Raw genomic sequence first — 21,739 nt, 5'->3', positions numbered from 1 at the left:
AAGAAGACAGACACGAAACCAAAATTTTTAGGATGGTCTGCATTTTGTGTGCAGAAATTTAAAATTAGAAAGCAACAATTTTTTTCCTCTGTACTCTGCTTCTCCGGATTTTTCTCACATCAATTCAAGGAAGCGTTATAATATATTTAGAAAATGAACTAGGCTGCTGTCATATTAACAAAAATGAAGTAAATTTATATCCAATAAATTCTTAACGATAAATATGTTCATTGACCAATAATTTGCAGAAGTCAAAAAATTATGCAATTGAAGGATTTCCCATATTTCAAATACCACCTCCCAAATTTTTTATCAATTCAAAAAACACCCTGTATAAAAATTAGTGAAATATAAATCAGTACACGAAATGAAAAATACGATTAGACTTAAAAAAAAATGAAATTATTAAATTATCTCATGGGACAATCCAAATATAATTTTGGCAAATAGAAAAAACATTTCTTCGTATCCGATGGGTTCCACCAAATTACGACAGCATATGGCGCCCAGCGTGAAGAAGGGTCTTCAATTCATCACTCTTCTTTCTGCTGCTTGAACCCCAACTAATTTGAAACGATCATTAAATAATTCTTATTTATTCAGATATGCACAGCCAAGGCACTCAGAATCGACAGAATCCTGATTAAGATTCATTGAATATTAAAAAAAGATCTGGTCTAATGCATTTGAAATTAATTTTAGTTGTCATTAACAAATTGATATTTATAGTTAAAAACTGAGGCACATTGAATATGATATCAAGAAACCAATTTGCATTGTAAAAACTAATTCTTTTCACACATGCCTCCATTTCTCAAATAAGGTATCTCAACTACCATAAAAAAAACTTTTCCCATTAATGTGTAACTTCGAAAATATTAGGGATACACTTCACAACGAGGAATATTAAAATAATCGTGCAAAATTCCATGTATTCAGCAGTTTTGATTTGTTTGTATTCATAAAATAATTTGAGGTGTTCGGACATCTGGGTCATTTACACCTCGTACAATAATAAAAAACATGGAAAACATATTGGTGGATTTTAATAGAATTATTCTATCGTTTCCCCTTGGAAATAAAAGTCCAAAAGGAAATACTTGAGAGCCATCAACTCGAGTTAACAATGGACCAAACTATTTAGTGGGATACTTCATAAAAGAGGAAATGTAACCTATATGTCTTTCAACCGGGACTGAAATAACTCAAGCAGCATGTGTTGTTCCGTCATTTAAATGCCAGAATGTAAGCCTGACTTAACAACACTTCGGTTTCAGCAATTAAACACTTTGAACTCATGTATAAGGATCTCTAAGTTCTCGCGTCTACTGTTCCTGATTCTGAACAGAAGCTTTATGAGGTGTAAGACAATACAATGTTCATTAACTATATTTTGATAAGTGATAAGGCATATTTTCTTATTTGATTCCTCGACAATTCAAACTAATAAAAAAATCTGACAGTTGTAATTTTTTCTTGAACAATATCAAATGAATATTATATTATTCTCAAGGATAATCATTTTATATTTTTCAAGAAAGGAAAGAAACATTTTTTTTTCAATATTGATGAAAAAAGAAATTCCTAAAAATAGTTATAGAAATTAATTGAATTTTTCCTAGACGAAATAATATACTCGTATTTATATGGTACAACATTAAAGGCGCAATATACTTCTCCTCAAAAGTTGCAAAATCATTTAGTTTTTGTTACCCACGCGCAACTTTAGTTTTAGTGGGATTTCAATGTTTATTTACATCTCAACTATTCTTTTGTTATCTATGTAAAACATTTTTTTTGGTGAATAAACTCATTATTATTATTATTATTATTATTATTATTAATATACTTACGAAAAGAGTTCAAAACGTCAATAAGTTTCAAAAAGTGAACTTCAAAACTAGAAAAAGTACTTTTATGGCCTCCCAATGATGCGATCTTTCAAGAAATATGACATTAACATTCGTTTTACTATTTTGTAATTGACTTCTAAAGATCAGATGAGTTCTTTTTAATATTTGAGAAAACAAAAATATGAATATAATTACGAAACCTTCTGACTAATTTAATCGATATATAAGGACCCTGAACATATACTTCAATTTCCAATTTTCTAATTCATTCTATTCAAGAGTTAACCTATACACGACGGACGGTTGGCCGAACATAATCTATTCTGACCTCAAATTCTTCATCAGTGAGTCGAAACACGAAAAAAAAAACTCAAAATTCGAACAGTATAGTCACTTGAAAAAAATCATAGCAATGCTATACCGCTTTCATTCATCTATCTTAAAAATCGTTACGAGATTGACAAAAAACATGCCATATCATGAAATTTAAAACTAATAATGCTGCGATGATATCCAATCCATTATAGTTTTTTTTTTTTTATATTATAGTAATAAATTTTTGTCAATCATTGCTAGGTATATGTATGGACATGCAAATGGAAAATGAAATCAAGAAATGAAATTTACAGTATCTCAACCAATAGTTATTTTTTGATATGAAAAAATGAAAATTATTGTTTAAAGGACTGAAAAAAATATTGTTCGTAATATCAATGAATGCCGTTCATCGACCTTACGTACGTTGATACAATGTACTTTTCATTATACTAACGAACAAATTCGTTAAGTTGAAATTCATCTTACGTACAGTTTCGTTGTCCCAATGAACAGGCGTTCGTTGACGGTTTTAGTACGTACTCGGCTTTTGGATTAACAGTTCATCATAGGAATATACAGAGTACATCAACCCAATGAAACACATTCATCCCCCCAATAAACTTGATACGTTGGCCCAATGAATTCATTCATCAGCATTGCCGACCGCCTGCTAACAGATCACGTGACTCACGTAAATGAAAGTATAACCGATCCGAATTGGAAATGTTTGGTGGTTCGATTGGAAATATTAATTTAATGCTTTAGCGTATCGGTGTCGGTGTCTCAAAAATCCTTTGAGATTGAGAAAAAATTGAAATGATGGCACATTTTTGGACTCGATTTTTAACATAATTAATTTGGTGAAAACCCCATTAATAAATTCAACTGTTTTCAAGCTATAGGAGAAAATAGAAAAATGGCCTGCAATGAAGAGTTCCCATAATTTCTTCATTACTGGTGCTATAAACATGAAACAAAAACATTCAACAGACACATTTTTCAGTGAAATACATTGGTGTAATCGTTTGTTTCTTAGTGCAATCGGTTCTACTGAAAAAAAGCCTATAGAATGTTTTTGTTACATGTTTATAGCACTAATAATAAATATGTTATAAGAACGTTTTATTTCACGCCATTTTCCAAGTTTCTCTTTAGCTTGAAAACAGCTTATATAAAACATTCTACATTTTCTGACAATCAATATTTTTTGCCATCTTTCTGATTTCTGGAGGAGTAAATATTTTTAAGTCGCTATCACTGTCCATAATATAAATATATTCGATATTTTTCCAAAAAACTGTCAGATATTTCATAAGTTGTGAAACCATAATTATCATGGACATTTTTTTTCATAACAACCGACCATTCCAACAATTGCGATTTCTATTAAATTTCGTTTTGATTTATCACTAAAGGAAAAATAAAAATATTGTGGTAATTGTAATAATTTGCAAATACAATATCCTACATGTATCATTATAATTATAAACAATCGGAGAAAAAATTGTATGTTCAACAGTTTAATTCGGCAGCAAAGTAGATTGACTGCCTTGGCTGAATTCCTAGCCTCGCTACTCTCGTCTATGAACTATCAGCTGCGGCAATCAATCTACTACTTTGATGTCAAGTAAAACAAATATCAATTCTCTAAACCATATTCCGCTTATCCTCTTCTCAATAAATCACATATACGGAACCATCAAGGTATCGACCACCCATTTTGCATATTGAACACACATTTGGCATTATTATGTACGCAGTGCTACCATTTAAATTTCAATACTGTTGAGGCCATGTCTCGTATCTGTACAAGGAATTCTTCCATTCCCAGGACCACAAGTGTGACTGCAATTCTAAATCTTATCAATTTCTCGGAATTTGGCGTTCATGATAATCAGCCATGCTATGATTTGTTTATAAAGTAGTAGATTGTTGTTTGAATAATGTAATGAATAAATAAATAGCTTATGTAAATGCCGGTTATCGAAGCAACGGTTATTACAGAGTGAACGTAGGAGTAAATATTATACAGTTGATGATAGTAGTTTAATGGTAGGTTCTAGATAATCAGTGTATCTAATTCATACATTATAATCTGTTAAACAAACAGATTGGAAATCAATTGTGAAAGAAAATATTTATTGGATGGATCACGTAAATATGAATGGTATAAAAGTACCGTACACATTCAAACAAAAACGAGGTCGGAACTTTTGAAAGAAAACCTCAATATGGAATAGGTCGTGTTATGGTGTCTCATCCAGAATGTATGAACAATCGTTGATGATATCTTTATTTACCAGATGTACAGGATTTTTGGTATGAGTCGTTTGATTAAACTGAGACAGTTTGAAAAAACCGACAAAATCATTTGCTTGTATAGTTGAGAGCTTTTGAGTGTTCGTTTCCAACCATAGAAATATTGAGACTTTTAGATGAAAAAAGTTTTTGACCATTTTTTATTATTTATGTTGATACAAACCATAAGATGTTATATATTTTTGAAAGAAGAAAAAATTACAAAAAATGACAAAGAAATTTAGTGTTTCCATTTGAAAGAACATAACTTTGGGTCATAGTTTCGTAATTAAATTTCCTGCTAAAAATCTGAGCACGCCACTGGATTCTACTTAAAAAAAGAGCCATTATCGCCATTTTTCCAATTTTCGCCTATAACTCGAAAACAAAAGAAGGTGGCCAAAAATAAAAAATTACTCTTGATAGTTTCTCAGAAAAAGAGAACGAGAATGGTAATTCTCAAATATCGAAATTTACCCACCCTGTACAGTGCATTTATAAGTCATTATTGTTGGCAAGTTCTGATGATACAATCTTCCTGAACGGCATGATCATTCCATTAATTAATAAATTCACATAATTCAAAATAGAACACGTCAAACGAAAATGGTATGAGTTAGAATGTGCTCTACCGAATGCGAAAAAAGCGTTCTCATGAAAGTCTCACAGTTTTCGAAATATTTGATGTTTTATGAAAATATTGAATTTTTTTCACTTTGAATACTTTCTCTCATGCTATAGGTACAATTAAATACTTTTCGAATCAGTTTATTCCGCGAATATTTTTTAATGATTGCTCAATTATTGCTAAATTTATGCACTATAGCACAAAATTAAACAGTGACAGGGATTTTGAAGAAAATATTTAAAATCCACATTTTGGAGGAATTTCATTTTTTGGCGATTATTTGCATATAACTCGGAAAATATTGAATTTGAGTACTTGTATTGTGTAAATACTACGACGGTTATACAGGGTGTCCCGGGAAGAATGCGGGAATGCACTCGACACTCTGTATTTCGTCAATATTGAAATCGATATAAAGGAATAAATTAACTAAATTTCAAAAAGTAATTTTGAAATTGCTCTCTTCTAAACTGATGATGGCTATATAAATTGAACCTATCTGAATTGTATTGGAAGAAGGAATTATTGAGTAAAGGACATGCCATCAATAATAAATCGAGTTTTCGAGTAGAAAAAGTGGGTTTTTGTAGGGACATATAAAATACGCCAATTTTTAACTATAATTCGAGCCAGAACTTTTGAGAAATTTGATTTACTCTGTTTTAGTATGGAAAGATCATTCACGAAAAATTGATATTTTCTGAGGTATGTGCAAAAAACCAAAAAAAGAGATTTTTTTCTTTTTTTTGCATTTTTTTCAATGTTCCGTCACGAAATTCCAGTGGCAAACCTCAGATTCGGATTCACCACCCCAGAAAAAGTTCGAAATCGAAGAAACCAAAACTTCTTCAAAATTTTCCTCTGGAAAAAACACTGGACTATAATATACCAATGAAAACCTGGTCGCTCATTCATTTCTTCGACGTAACCACGTAACAAAAATACCAATTACCATAAACATACCACAGAAACAAAACATTCCACATCTACACAATACTCCAATCCTGAAGAAACCGTCTTAAACCATGAATAATCCTGAAAGCCCAAACCGCCACAAATTCCTAGTCAAAATATAATCAAGTTGTTTGGATTCCTCACCTACTTGGTGTTAAAAAGTCGACATAACTCATTCAGTATTGTCTGTTTGTTTTTACCCTGAAAGGTTGATTAATTAACTCTTGTCACGTTCCCGAATTTATAAATCTAGGAGGTTGTAACTTAAAACAAAAATAAAATATCTCAAACAATGCCCCCTTCGAAAGACGTTTGGTATAACCACTTTTTTATGCGTTCTGGGTGACAACTTTGTGATAACTACCTGACGCCTGACGGATTTTTATTATATTCTGGTCACCTTTTCGCTGGTAGTGATGTTAAGAGGGAAATTAAGATATAGTGGCGTGATATGTAGATGTCCTCAGAGTTTTTTTTTCTTCAAAAGCTATGCATGACTTATTTGCATTTTTATCTGTTTGGAGTCATTTGATGTTGTATTTGACATTCCGTTGCTGAGTTGTTTTGGACATCGGATGCAATCCTGGGTTTTAGGTTTTGCAACAACTTAAAATGTAGTTCTTGAGAATGATCCACAGAAATGATGTTAATACAGGGTTTTGGTAAATTGGAGGTCAAAACAAAAATAACAGATTCCTAGGATCATTTTAAGAGAAAAAAATATATTGTGCAACATGTGGGGAAAGTTAAACTTTTCTCACGAGTGTGGAAGTTTATGGCAGTGAGTGCTGCAAACACACGAGTGAAAAAGGACTTCTCCTACAACTTCTATGGAAAGTAGCGTATTCTTCATAGCTCACTTCATTTCAAAACTATGTATTGCTCATACTGTGAGAAATATTATGGCCTTCATTGACAGTATCTGTTTATGTCTTGCGTTTCCATAGAAACGACTTCCCAAAAGCCCAATTTCATTGGTCTACCAAGCGAGGTGTGGGCAAAGTGCCGTGTGGAATAATATTTCTTACAGTATGAGCAATCACATACATAGTTTTGAAATTGAGTGAACTATGAAGAATATGCTACTTTCCATAACAGTTGTAGGACAAATCCTATAAAATATATGGGTCCGTGAAATCTTTGTTTTTGTGATTTTATTGTTGTTGAAATTTAATTTTTTTAAGTGAATTTCTCACAGGCCACACCACTCTCCTTTCACAAAATTATTATCAATATTATTTCAATAAGAGTAGAGGTACAAACCTATAATGTTTTACTTAAAAACAGCATAGATATTTTAACTCCAAGTTTTCATCATGTGATATGCTCATTTAGAATGCAAATCTACAGGGGATATTTTTTTCTGGAACAGTGCCAGTTTCTTTCCTCCAGAATTTTTTTCGTGGACCACCGGCAGTTCAGAGAAATGCAAAACTTTGGTCCAGTACTACACTTTTTGTAGTTTCTTGAAGTTTTGTCGTATCTGCTACCGATTTCAACAAACAATTATTATGAAGATCCAGTCAGAAAGTTGTGATGAATCAATCAAATCTAAGTTTCGGTACTAATTTACCCAATCTGAAGCGAAGATCAATAAATATTCGATAAACTGGTATAAAATCATCACAAGAAAGGAGGATTACAAAAAACACCTTGTATCTCGAAAACAAAACGTTCAACTTTTTTTTTAATTATCCTAGGAATCTGTTATTTTCAAATATTTTTTAGTGCACATCGAATACAATATAAACCACAAGCTAGATATTGATGGGAGGATGGAATAAAACCTCAGAGTAATAATCATAGATAGAGGGAGCTCATGTCATTTTCAGTAAGCAAATTTTGTCCCCAACATAAACTATCAAATTTGACATGAAGCGCGCATAAATGAAAACATATCCGTGATCCGATATTTCACTCAATTCGCCAATTTCTCCACGAAGAACGCACTTCTTATGTCCCATAGTGAATCAACGTTTCAACTCAAAATATATTGAGATGAATACCTAAATATATCAGAAATTAAGAAAACAAACTTCAAGCGCGCCAAACAACGTGAAACAACGGATGACACTAGGAGAGCAATAATTGCCAAACCTTTCAGCAGGTATATACAGAAAAAAATAAATATTCTGCTAATTATAAATTTGACAATTAGGAAAAATATCGGATTCCAAATATTTAAATTGGTATATGTAATTGAAAATCACTCAAATAAATATATTTCATACAATATAATATACATTCATATTAATATAGTAAAATTGTGGATTAGAAAATATATCACAATCCGACAACGTATTCTAACCATGTTGGGGACATGTAAAAATTGCGTATACTCCCTCTATCTATATTTTTCACTCTATGAATGAAACCAACAAATTTCATTTCGCAAGGAATAGAAAATTCCGTACAAAGTGGCAAATAAAAAATAAGACAAAAACGCAGTGGAATCTTTCGAAGAAAAAAAAAGTTTTACGTACGATAATATCGTACGCTGTTTTCCCATCTGAAGAATTGCCCCCTGAAGCCTCTACAAATATTTCGAAATAAAATTAATTTTATTTCGAAATATTTGTAGAGGCTTCAGGGGGCAATTCTTCAGATGGGAAAACAGCGTACGATATTATCGTACGTAAAACTTTTTTTTTCTTCGAAAGATTCCACTGCGTTTTTGTCTTATCTTTTATTTGCCACTTTGTACGGAATTTTCTATTCCTTGCGAAATGAAATTTGTTGGTTTCATTCATAGAGTGAAAAATATAGTCTTTTCTTTAATTTTTATAACCGCCCTTTTTAATGATTTGAAGAAGTTCAACAAGGAAATAATAAACCATAGCCTAAAATTAAGTAGTGTTTTTTAATTTGAAGGGAGCATTATCTTCTTCTTCATTTTGTGATTGCTAATTTGTGGGTTTTCCACTTAAACTTGATGACAACCCCCTCAAGGTCAGGGGTCGATTCACATATAATTTCACATAGAACATTCCGCAATTCAATTAGGTATATGAGAGTATAATACGTTCGAACGTCATTAAAAGTGATGGGTGAAAAGCAGTATATGTTCTAGGTTTTGAACAAATCCTAGGTATTGAGATATTGGAATTGTTCATCCTTTGCTAACTGGCAAAAATAAAATTCCTATTCCATGTTTAATATTAAACGAAGGGAAAAAGTTTAACAAATCCACAATTCAATTTCAACATTAGTTAGTTCAGAAACTGGACCCCTTAATGATCTCCAGTCTCCACCCATCATTTTCAAAGAGTTTTTCACACCCAAAACAAACGCCAAATTTTTCAGCATGTTCAATAATTCAAAGAATTGCAAAACTTCAAAAATTGTTTGTTACTCAAATTTCTCGCTTCAGCGTTTTTCTTGGGTTTCTTATTTGACTAAAATGTTCAATGTAGCTCACCCTGTACATATACTGTTATGATGATACAGGTTTTCGAAAGAAAAAAATTCATAAACATAAGACACATGCGATACCTACAGTTCCTCAGAAGTTTTATTTAAATAATGCGGTAATATTTGAGGGGCCTGAAACACTTTGTAGAAACATTTCATTAGGGTCATTATGGAAACCCCCATAAAATACGACCTCGTGGCGTATTTCAAATAAGACAGAACACTAAAAATATCTACATCCAGAAAGAGGACACCTACGAATTCCCAAACAAACACACAACGATTTATAGGATGACTATTTTAAATCACGACGTTTTTTGTACTGGCAGCCGATAAACCTAAACTTTACATCTTTTGGTGTTTGAGAGTCCGTCTTCCAACTTGTCAAAGATCAAAGACACCGATTTCGGTTGATGAAACAAAGTGTGCCGCCGAAAGAGACTACTGCGATTTATGTTTCATGTGGACTACTTATTTATTCATGAAATATACCTAAAAAATTCTAGATAAGTTTTCTGAAATACTGCCGAAGTTTCATTCAGAAAATTGATATTGTTGGTAATTTTGAAATATTGCAACAATTTTTCATTATTATGATTATTTTTTGAAAAAAAATTCAAATCATTTTAGACTATGGAATCTTATTTCGTAAATTTCTGGTCACATAACATCCTTATAGCCCAAATCAAAGAAGACATATGATATTACTGATTTTGAATCACGGGTTACTCGTTCCACAAACCAAATATCTTCTCAAAAATTCTGATCTGTGGCATGCCGTGAAAACATATAATACTATATAATTAATATTTATCACTTTTTTGAATGATTTTTTCGAAGAACGAAAAAGTATAGAAAATTGAAAAATGTTCAATTTTTCCCTTTTCGATATTTGTCATTATGTAAGTGCACCAGACCATTCACTATTTCACTTTTCAGTTTGCTTGTTTCAGATGAAATAGATCTTCGTTCTTATGGAAATTTACAAATTCTTACAAAAATAAATACTGCGTCCTCTTGGCATCGATATTCTTTTTTTTTGGTTTTTGTGCATTTTTTCAACCTTCCCTGCAAATTAACGAAAATCTAAATATAATAAAGACATTCTGTGGTTCAGAGAGTTATAAGATCAGAAACTAAGATTTTTTTTTTTTGTAGTTGTGAATGCTATACAAAGATGAAGTTTATTTGCAAACTTACAGTTTGCGAATAAACTTGACTTTATCTTCGAAATCAATAGTTTTTTATGCTCTCATCATTTTTCTGAAGATAGCTTACCATGAGAACGTTTACTGAATAAATTTGCAGGCCTTGGTATTTTGGGGAACTATTGAATGTTCATTATTTTATCACATACTTATGAACAATCATTGTAAATTTTTATTTATTATCGTCTTAAAAAAATTGATTATTATATATTTTTTTCCTTCTAATTTTTTATTTCAATTTCAGTTCAAAGCAGTCTTATTATATTATGTCAAAATAATTGCAAATTCAATAACTGTTCAATATGTAAAGTTTTATTAACTTAAGGAAAATTTATGCAGTCCAAAAATGACAATTTCACGTAAAATAACAAGATATGAACTACTTTTATTTATTTATTCAAAAATCATTTACAAAGTTTAAAAATCGCCAATTTATTCTCCTTGTATTTTAATTCATATTACTGATTTTTGAAAATAATGATTGTCCCGTTCTTCCTCGTGAAATTGTTTTTCTGAACTGCATAAAGTCTCTTCCTCATCTTCCTTTTCCATCATAAACATTAAGTTGAGTTTCATTTTAATATATCTACTTTGATACTCAATGCTGACATTCGTTATTGAAAATGAAGTTTCTACTCTACTACGCCACTGCTTACGGAAACTGGAGTCGGCCATATGCGGAAACCTTTTTGGTCCTCAATTTTAGGTCTTATGCTACCTCCTGTTGTTCTATATTCCAAGATCAGGACCATAGAAAATTCAATAAGAATATCGGAAGAGAAAATCGAAATATTTTAGTAACGACAGTTTCAATTTGGTTGAGATTTTACATGTACCTGTAGAATAACAATTTCGGGCGAAATTTCACGTTGATAGCGTCGTCAAAACCATAGAAAATTAAATAAATATCAAAATATTCATTTATCTCTCATCAGTGCCTGTCAACAATAAATCTACTAGGTTTTGTTTCGGATCATCCCTGAAGACAAAACATCCCATTCCACACGTTATTTATCAACGCACCATAAACAAGAACATACGTGCCTATCGAAAATCCAAGTAATCACTAATCCATCCATAAAATGTATCCCAGCATAAAAGACTTATTCCGCTCTGATTTACACCCCCAACACCCCCGGTAAATTCAATAAATTTCAGTTGGCTCTAATCCCATCTAATCCCCATGGAAGGACCAATTTCTATGCACTCCGTTTCCGCTTCGAACAAGTGTATTTCGGATCCCCAAAAGAAACACAATGAAACTCACGTTTGTCGAATTCAAGGAATAAGAATAGCCCCCAATTGGAGCGGTAATTCTACACTAAACGTTCCACAATAGAAAACTGTAAAACCCAAGACGAGGTGTGAATGATCCTGTCCAAAACCCATGGGATGCTTCGATTGTTACGTCTTTTGTGCCATTGAGAAGCGTTTAATTGTTGAAAAGATTTTACGGGAATATTTGGAAACGGAGTTGATCAGGTTTCTTTTGTAGATAATGCGAAATTTGAGGTTGCTTTGACACGCCGATAATAGGTTTTTTGCGGACATTTACGATTGATCTTATCGGCGCTTTGAGTATTTATTACTGAACTTTGATATTCGATCCTGCAATTGAACTTCAATGCAGTCTAATATTATTGTGGAAAGTTTTTTCTGCATTGGATTACAACTTTGCTTCAGCCGTTTTTTCCCGAAATTTGAGGCTTTATCATAAAAAATTGGTTATACATTTATAATTCAAAGTATTGTCCATCGCTAGCTACTTCTTTCTCCCATCTTTCGGACAGCGTACGAATCCCAGGTGGAACAAACTGGTCATCTTTTAAAGCGATCCATGAATCGATCCAATTTTTTACTTCTTCATAAGACCGGAAGTACTGGTCAGCCAGGCCGTGTGCCATTGATCGAAAAATGTGATTGTTCGTGGGAGCAACGTCTGGAGGGTGGTGTAGGACCGAGGGTAGGACTTCCCATTCCAACGTTTCCAAGTACGTCTTGACCACTTTCGCAACATGGGGTCAATCATTGTCATGCTGTAAAATTACTATAAAGTCCCTCGTTGTATTGCGGCCGTTTGTCTTTCAATGCTCGGCTCAAACGCATTAATAGCGTTCGATAACAATCTCCTTTGATTGTTTTAGTCGGTTTCAACAACTCATAACACACTACACCCACCAAATACTGGAAATGACCTTGGAACTGAGAATATTTGGTTAAGCCGTCAACGTGGAAGCATGGCCGGGATATCCCCATGATTTTCTGCTCTTGGGATTACCGTAATGGACCCATTTTTCATCTCCAGTCACAAAGCGATGCAAAAATTCCTTCTGTCTTTGCCTTGCAAGCAGCTTTTTACAAGAAAACAAACGCCGTTCAATATCTCTCGACTTCAACTCGTACTGCACCCAATTTCCTTGTTTTTGAATAATTCCCATGACTCTCAGACGTTTTAAAATGGCTTGTTGCGTCACTCCCAATGATCCTGCGAATTCTTGTTGCGTTTGACACGAGTCTGGATCAAGCAATGCCTCTTTGAAAACCTTCTCTCTTCCATCGCCATGCTGGTCTTCGACGTCAAAATCACCATTCTTGAAGTGTTGAAATCACTCCCAGCACGTTCAACATCTCTCGACTTCAACTCGTACTGCACCCAATTTCCTTGTTTTTGAATAATTCCCATGACTCTCAGACGTTTTGAAATGGCTTGTTGCGTCACTCCCAATGATCCTGCGAATTCTTGTTGCGTTTGACACGAGTCTGGATCAAGCAATGCCTCTTTGAAAACCTTCTCTCTTCCATCGCCATGCTGGTCTTCGACGTCAAAATCACCATTCTTGAAGCGTTGAAATCACTCCCAGCACGTTCTTTCGCTAATAGCAGCCTCACCATAGAAATTTTAGAGCATTCGATGAGCCTCAGTCGCAGATTGTTCAATATTTTAAAGCTTCGTTCAAAATTGGTCCAACAGTACACTTTTTGTTTTTTCGGTATCAGCTACAGATTTCGAGAAAAAAATTTCAAGCAATTCTCCAAATTATTATAAAGATCCAGTTGGTGAGCTGTGATGAATATAATGATTATAAGTATTGGTACTTATTCACCCAATCTGTAGCGTAGATTGGAAAAGATTTTCTCTAATTCTGTGGTTATTCCGTTCATTCTTCCACATCTTGTAGAACAAAATCGTGCGAGAATATATCCGAAACGCACAGTTTTCATGGTTATATTTTATTATTCTATGTTGGTACTCCGAACTTTCCGCCACGGCTTTATCTGTCAATTCATCAATTTGCCTTAAAGAAATCAGTTCTGCCAACCAACATTTTTCAATGCAAAAATCACTAAAATATATTTATGGAAATATTTCATTAATTTCAATGAAAATGCAATGAATTAGAGAAAATAATGTATAATACTCGTACAGAAGGCTCATTCTACCACTCGTTCATTCCGAAACTCGCCACTTCGTGTCTCGTTTTTGAATTTCGAACTCGTGGAAGAATATCAATGCCATCTGCACTTGTATTATAAATAACTATGATGAACTGGTATAATCATCACAAAAAAGTAGGACTACAGGAAACACCTGTATCTCGAAAACAAAGCATTTGCGGAGCCAGGTTTATTGAACTTTTTTTTTTCATAATATTATCCAAGGAATCTATAATTTTCCTTCGTACTTCAAATTTCAGAACAACCTGTATTTAGAATAACAATTTCAAGCATCGTGCAAAATTTCGTATTGTTAGTTCTATCAGAACCATATGTTCAAGCAATCAATGAGTCTATCTTATATTTTTTACCAAATTGCACGCAAATAATTTCATTAATAATTCAAACAACTTATAGATATTCTGGACGGTCTTGGATCGTTTTTGTATCAAATTTCTGGGATTCAAAGATTTCAAAACATAAACATTGAAATATGCTTTTCCCTTGAACGATTCCATACGTCCATCTCTAGGAATTATAATCCAAAGTTGTAACCTCTTCGGTTATTACTCCAATTTCATTACCTCTTAAAAAATTGAGAGAAACGATATCTACTCGGATATCAATCATTTAGAGGATATTGTCTTTCATAATAAACTCCTTTTTAATTGGACCATAATAAACCCACTTAAAAACTAAACATAAAATACCATAAGGATTACCAGGAAGCCATTAAAAGTCTTGGATGAGAGAAGATCAAACTGGTATTTTAATTGAGTTGCTAATTTGAATATTTATTGAAATGCAATCTTGTGATCTACAAAGCAATATCACGTTATTTGTCTGCAGAAATTTATTAATTTTTTTTCTATATGGAAATCAATTAATTTTTAGATCCTGAATAGCTAATTCTCCTTTGGACATCTATATACACAGAAAAATTTCTCAACGAGGATTTAGATTATGTCACGAAGATCATTCCTGAATAGAAGTCAAGTATAATGACAGTCATATAAACTGTATCCGTAAAGTATGGAACAAATTCATTTTAGGGTACAAAGACCATTTTCAGAAATAATCCTGAAACACATCGATTTTTGTTTTTAATTTACCGTATTTTAAAATATTAATCTAATATACAGGGTGAATTACTTTCGAGTAATGACGTCACCGTCATTTTTTCAAATGGAACACCCCCATTTTGTCTCAATTTTCCGATTACTCTAGCTGAGCTGATTCCAAAAATGTTGATTCCAATTGGTACATGGTGGACAAAAATACAATAGTTTTGTGTGTGCTCATAAAGTAACGCGTAACATTCTTTATTAGTTAAATTAACAATATTATCAAAAATTTTTATTGTCTAGCGGCAATTGGTTTGAATGTAACACCCTGTAGTTTGTTACATTTTTAGATTAATAAAAATTAGCTGTTTCCAAACATGTTTGGTACTTGTGGTCTAGTAGACATAATAATTTAGGAAATTATTTTTATCAATTTAAAGAAAAAACATAGTCGTCCAGTTTTTTGTGAAATCCATTATTTGTTTATTGCCGCTAGACACTAAGTATTTTTGATAATATTGTTAATTTAACTGATAAAGAATGTTACGCGTTTCTTCATGAACACACACAAAACTATTATATTTTTGTCCTCCCTGAACCAATTGGAATCAGCATGTGATACATTTTTGGAATCAGCTCGGCTAGATTAATCGAAAAATTGAGACAAAATGGGGGTGTTCCATTTTGAAAAAATGACGGTGACGTCATTACTCGAAAGTAATTCTACCTGTATATTAGATTATTATTTTAAAATACGGTAAATTGAAATAAAAAATCGACGTGTTTCAGGATTATTTCTTGAATTGGCCTGTTTAGCTAAAAATGAATTTTTTTCATACTTTACGGACTCTTAGGATCTTTGAAATTTCGCAACTACATCTAGACACTAGGTGATATTATGATCAGAGCAAAATATGTAGTTGAAATTTATTTTTCTAACTCGATTCGAATGTCAATGATTTTCTTCTAGTAATAGTTGGAGTTCACGCTCCGAATAAGAATAGAGTGACAGGAAAAACCTTTCCTCTGAATGCAGTAAAACTTTTCTACGTCTTGCATACATAATTGAATGCCTAATAGAAACGTGAGAGGAAATCATTTGTCCCTTGAAGGATAAGTATTAGAAGTGGCGTACATTAAGAATACTCACACTGATTTCAGACCATGGAATTGCTCATTTATTTCGTGAATTGAGGACGTTGTTCCCTAATTTTACCGCAGTTTGTGTTTTTTAGCGCTCGTTCCCTGAACACAGCTCTAAATAATTCCCTCATAATGTCTGTGAATTTCGAATTTTGAGATGGAAATGGTATCAAAAGAAAAGGATTCGATTCACTGATAATGAAGTCATGGTTAAATATAATTCTGTCTGGTCATAAACAGGATAAATCACGAACGAAAAAAGCTAAAAAAGATAAATTCTTGGGAGTTACAGAACTCACAAATATTATATCGAAATGATACATGTAGAACGATTGGATCGCAAGAACAAGCTCTCAAAAACATCCTTTTTTTCCAACATACAACAACAGACTCGATTAGGTTGAAATTTAATAGTTTCAGAAGAATCGTATCAGCAGAGCCCGTCATCTAGATAAACTAACCGACAACAATGAGATCATAAGAAATCATCTCTTGTCGCCAATTCAGTTCTCAATTTTTCAAGATAGAAATACATGAATGTATTGATAATGAAATCATCTATGTTCCTGTTAGCACATGGTCAATATTGTGGTATAGGATAAGCCACATGTTGGCATCCTCAAGTATAAAAATATCAAGTTACATTTCATCACGACTGGCCTTCTTGTTGATTATCCCATATAGATGTTCTTTTTTTTTCAATGTTCACTACTGTTTTTATTTCCATTAAGGAGCACAACAAGTGTGTGAGAAATTTTCGCTTAATTGTTAAAACTATGTTTATTAATTCCCGGTCCGTAAGAAATGATTTGCAAGTTATAATGGATTAATATAATATTTTATTCGATAAATTTTAATTCATATACTAATTAATTTGAAATATACAGGGTGTATATAAATAGTTGCGAAAAAATTTAGGGAACGATTTCTGTCAAAAATTAGGGTGGGTCTTTTATATGAATTTTTTTTGAGCCTTCCCTTGCTTAGTTACAGCTTCCTAAAGATGGTGTTGATTTGTGAAAAATTTATAATTGTTTTTTTGTCATATTTATTTTATATTTGTACCAGTTCTCACTAAAAATTTTGTTTTGACATCCGCCTATAGGATAAAGATAAATTTAAGGTCGAAAATAATTCCAGCTTCCACAACTCAGGCGTATTATCGGTTGATAATTTTTTTCTTCTCAGAAACCGTTCAAAATTAATTTTCCTATTGTGAAATATGAATAGAGAAAAAGTTATTGCGGAACAATTTTGAGGAGTGGCTTTTCTACCTCTTGGAAATATAGAGAAACACCACCAAAAATATTTTTGAACGCCTTCTAGCTCGAATAAAAGGTCAGCGTAATTTCATGTTTGTGAATTTTTTGTTTTTTTGGAAAGTTATATCATGCATATATTTATTCTCCACTGAAAAATTGATTGAATTCTAGTTTTCCAATTCGAAAAAATCAATAAATAAGAACTTTCCGCAATGATGAACTATGAAAGGAATTGGCAAAACCAGCGATTTTTCCCATAATTGAAGAGCTAAACATTTTTCGATAGGAAAATAAATTAGCCTGAAATTATGGTGAAAAAAATCTAAAATTCCAAAGTGGTTCCGATAGCTTTACTAGGGTGCCATTTCACATGGAAAGATACACGCTTCAACAACGTCTGGAAATTGCTGAATTGTTTATCAAAAACTTGCCATATTAGGAGAACCATAAAACTTTGATTTCACAGTGGAAGTTCAGTTTGAAATTAATCCACATATCTGAGTTATTCTCTCAAATTTTCTACATTTATACCTGAAAAGCGCCTCTGTTTGTTCATTTACAGCCAAGCAGAGAACGAAGTACGACACTCACTTCGCCACGGAATATTCAACTCAATAAGAATGTGACTCCCATCACTCACATCCTTCATGTGGAGGAAGTTCATGGAAATACTAAATGCCACTGATGGTAGATACTAACGCATCCGGTCACGTGACGCGACCACTTGACACTTCTCTTTTTCCAAGCACGTTAGACAGAGCCAAGTGGGTGGTTATTGTTCAATAATTTATTATCAAATCGGCTGACAGAGCGAGGACATACATTTGCAATGTTAATGTTTGATAATTACTCATGCAGGCAGGGTATCTTGTAGTCTTTTTCTCAAGATATACTATTATTGCACTGTCCCTGGTGGCCGTTGGTGTTTGTTGCGTCTTGGTAATATGTGAACTGTCCGTTTTAATTGTTTAGGTTACGTTGGATTTATTTGCGCTAATATGGGATACTTCATTTATGGTATACAACAGCAAATGAGACTTACAAACTTGTGAATATTAACAAAACCAATTAGATATTTGAAATGTATGTGTTGTTGTTCATATAAAGTGCTTCATGTATGATAATGAGTGATAAACAACAACATTAACAGAAGAAACACTGATATTAGGCATCAAAAATATATATTGCAATTAATGAAAGATCCAATCCGAAGGTGACCGCACTTTTGATGATGAACACAAGGGAACTATTCTGAAAGAAATAATATACTCAAAAAATGAGGCAAACGTGCTTTGATGCAAGTGAAATGAAATTGTTAGGAGAGCTATTAAAACAGAAAGTTAAGAATTTGAAAAAAGGCAATGCCATATAAGAAAGTCAAATAAAACTCATAAAAAAAAGTCAAATGAGAATAATATTATTGTATTTGGTATAAAAAACATTTCATTGAAATATCGAAGACAAACAAAACATAGATGAATCGCTGGATGCAGCTATTACAGACGAATGAGTAAATAAATGAGTTATTTTCACAAACACACAACGTCTTAGGAATGTCTAATAAATCAAATAATAATGACAGAAAGTTGCGAGAAGAGAAACAGGATGAACGAAAAAGCGAATAAAGTATTAACAGATACATCTTGAAAAGGTCAATAAGCAGCCTTTACTGTAATATTTCAGAAAAAAGGATCTAAATGAAGAGACAAAAATCGTGATAGCAATAAGTAATTAAAAAAATAAAAAATTTGTAAAAAAAACTAGTATGAAAATGATAGTATACCTAATAAAAATATGAATGAACATTTGTTTGTTTCAAATGATTAATAGAAAGATAGATAGATAATATACAGGGTGTTCCTAAATTGCAGGTACAAATCAAAAAGACTGATTCCTCGGATAATTTCAAGAAAAAAGTTCTATAAACATAACAACTAATTCTGTCAAGAAGATAATTCAAGAAAATTAAGAATAATAGAGATCCAAGTTTCGAACCATGGGGAAGTCCAATATTTATTATTGACCCATCATCATACGTTTAGAATTGATTTTATATTGTGAGGTTCTTCTCCAAAAATTTCCCTTTATTCGATTCTCTCATTCTTATAGATCCCTAGCCTTGCGGATACGATTTGGTCGGAATCTTATAAATCTGGATTCATTTGTGCTAATATGTAAAATATTCGAAGAATCCTACTCGGGTTAATAGGTATTAGAACGAAAGTAGGAGTACTGGATTGTGTCAAAGGATAGCAAGGTCGAATTGATTTAGTTAACTCTCGTATGGTTGAATGTAGAGAAGTCATAGTATAATTTGAGAATTTCCTAAGATTGACAATTGGACTCCTATTCAATTTTCGGAAGGCGTCGGTTCTCAATTGTATAGAAGATGATGGCTCGAATTTGTTAGGAGCTGAACAACTTAAATTGTCATATAAAGCAATTGGATTTGCGTAATTTGGAAAACAATGGAGGGAAATTAATCAATGACATATAATTAAGACACCGATGGGTGTGATAGAAGGTCTTTCATTTTACACGATTGTTCCTGTGTGTTTACAATTCCAACCAAAAATCAGTATAGTTTGCAGAAAAAAATAAAAACAAAAATAAATAAAAGGGAATAAATTATGGAAATGTGTGCACAGCTGCATTATTATGCGTTGTAGATCCTATAGCATAACAGTAGCATCTATATTTTTGTGTAGATTTCATATTATAAAAGTAGCATGCAACAGTACTCAACCAGAAAGCAAAAATAATTTCAATTGTTGAGCTAAAGCACAAGAAGATTCAATGAAATTCCAATGTTTTAACTTTGAGATTAGGAATCGCAATACCCATAACAAGACTAAGCGACAAACACAAACAAAAAATAGTTATTTGTTTCACTAGGCGGCAAAATAGTAGATTAACTGCCGCGGCTGATAGTTCATAGGAATTCAGACAAGGCAGTCAATCTATTTTGCAGCCGAGTTAAACATATAATTTTTTCTTGGATTGTTTATAACGATATATGTAGGATATTGTATTTGCAAGTTATAACAATTCACACAATCTTTTTATATTTTTTCTGCAGTGATAAATTAAAACAAAATTTGATAGAAATCGCAACTGTTGGAATGATTGATTGCTACGGTAATGTACATGATAATTATAGTTTGAGAGCTTATGAAATATCTGACAGTCTTTTGGAAAAATATCGGATATATTTATATTATGGACAGTGATGGCGACTTAGAAATTTAGCGAGTCTTTCTCGAGCTAATATTTAGTTGCGCCCTCTCCCGGGGGTATTGTGTTTCGTCCCGAGATCGCTGGTGGACTCATCGGTTAGGCTATCCAGCGATCTCTGCCTAAGACACACCTTCCCACCCATCGGGTGAGAAGTGAATCGGTTGCTTTGCGTCGACCCCTATAAATACGCCGGGGCCGATGTTGTGTGGCGCATTACGACCATGGCGCCATCTCTGAGCAAACCGAGTCACTACAGAAATAAGGAAGGTTGCAAAAATATTGATGTCAGAAAATGTCGAATGTTTTATTCGCATTGGGAATAATCACTTTGCTGTATAGGTAACAAAGTGCTGATTGATATGGGTCTGCAAAATCAATATTTGCTGTCAATCGGAAAAATAGGATTTTCTTTTGCACACATTGATGTGGAATGGTAAAAGAAGTAGTAAAAATGCTATACTATTTTCTGTCCGCCGGAGGGAAAAGTGTTGCCTAGAATTGAAAACTATCAACTATTATACTTCAAGTCTGTCTAAATTAATTCAACATGACAACCGTAACTAGGAAAATTTTTCATTGATCAATCAATTATAGCGATTGTCAATATAAATTTCATTTCAAGTTGAATCTCCAGATTTTCATGAATTCCAAAATTTTTGGAAAAAAAATTACTTATTTTATTCGGAGTGACTTTTCATGGCTCGCCTTCAATTACCCGCATACTACGTTCAGTAAACACAGGCTCACCATGAAAAGTGACACTTCTTCTCCTTATGGAAGAATATACTATTATTGACTGTTAGTATCATAAATGCAACGCCATGCACTATAGAGTTGAATTCTGTAGTTGAACATACAATCAAGACACAAAAAGTCACTTTTACTTCTTATGAAACATTATACCTACATTTTTCTCGTTAGACTTAAC

The 21,739-nt window shown here is 32.6% G+C and overlaps 1 protein-coding gene across 1 annotated transcript in view; it reads right to left on the bottom strand.

Annotated features, from left to right (window-relative positions):
- LOC123682973 (reversion-inducing cysteine-rich protein with Kazal motifs) overlaps window positions 1-21,739 on the bottom strand; it is a 93,327-nt gene that overhangs the window by 35,062 nt on the left and 36,526 nt on the right. The window lies entirely within an intron of this gene.

Source organism: Harmonia axyridis, chromosome 6, assembly GCF_914767665.1.
Source record: "Harmonia axyridis chromosome 6, icHarAxyr1.1, whole genome shotgun sequence".
NCBI lineage: Eukaryota > Metazoa > Arthropoda > Insecta > Coleoptera > Coccinellidae > Harmonia > Harmonia axyridis.
The sequence above is the reverse complement of the archived record's forward strand: the minus strand, read 5'-3'. Positions and strand labels throughout refer to the sequence as shown.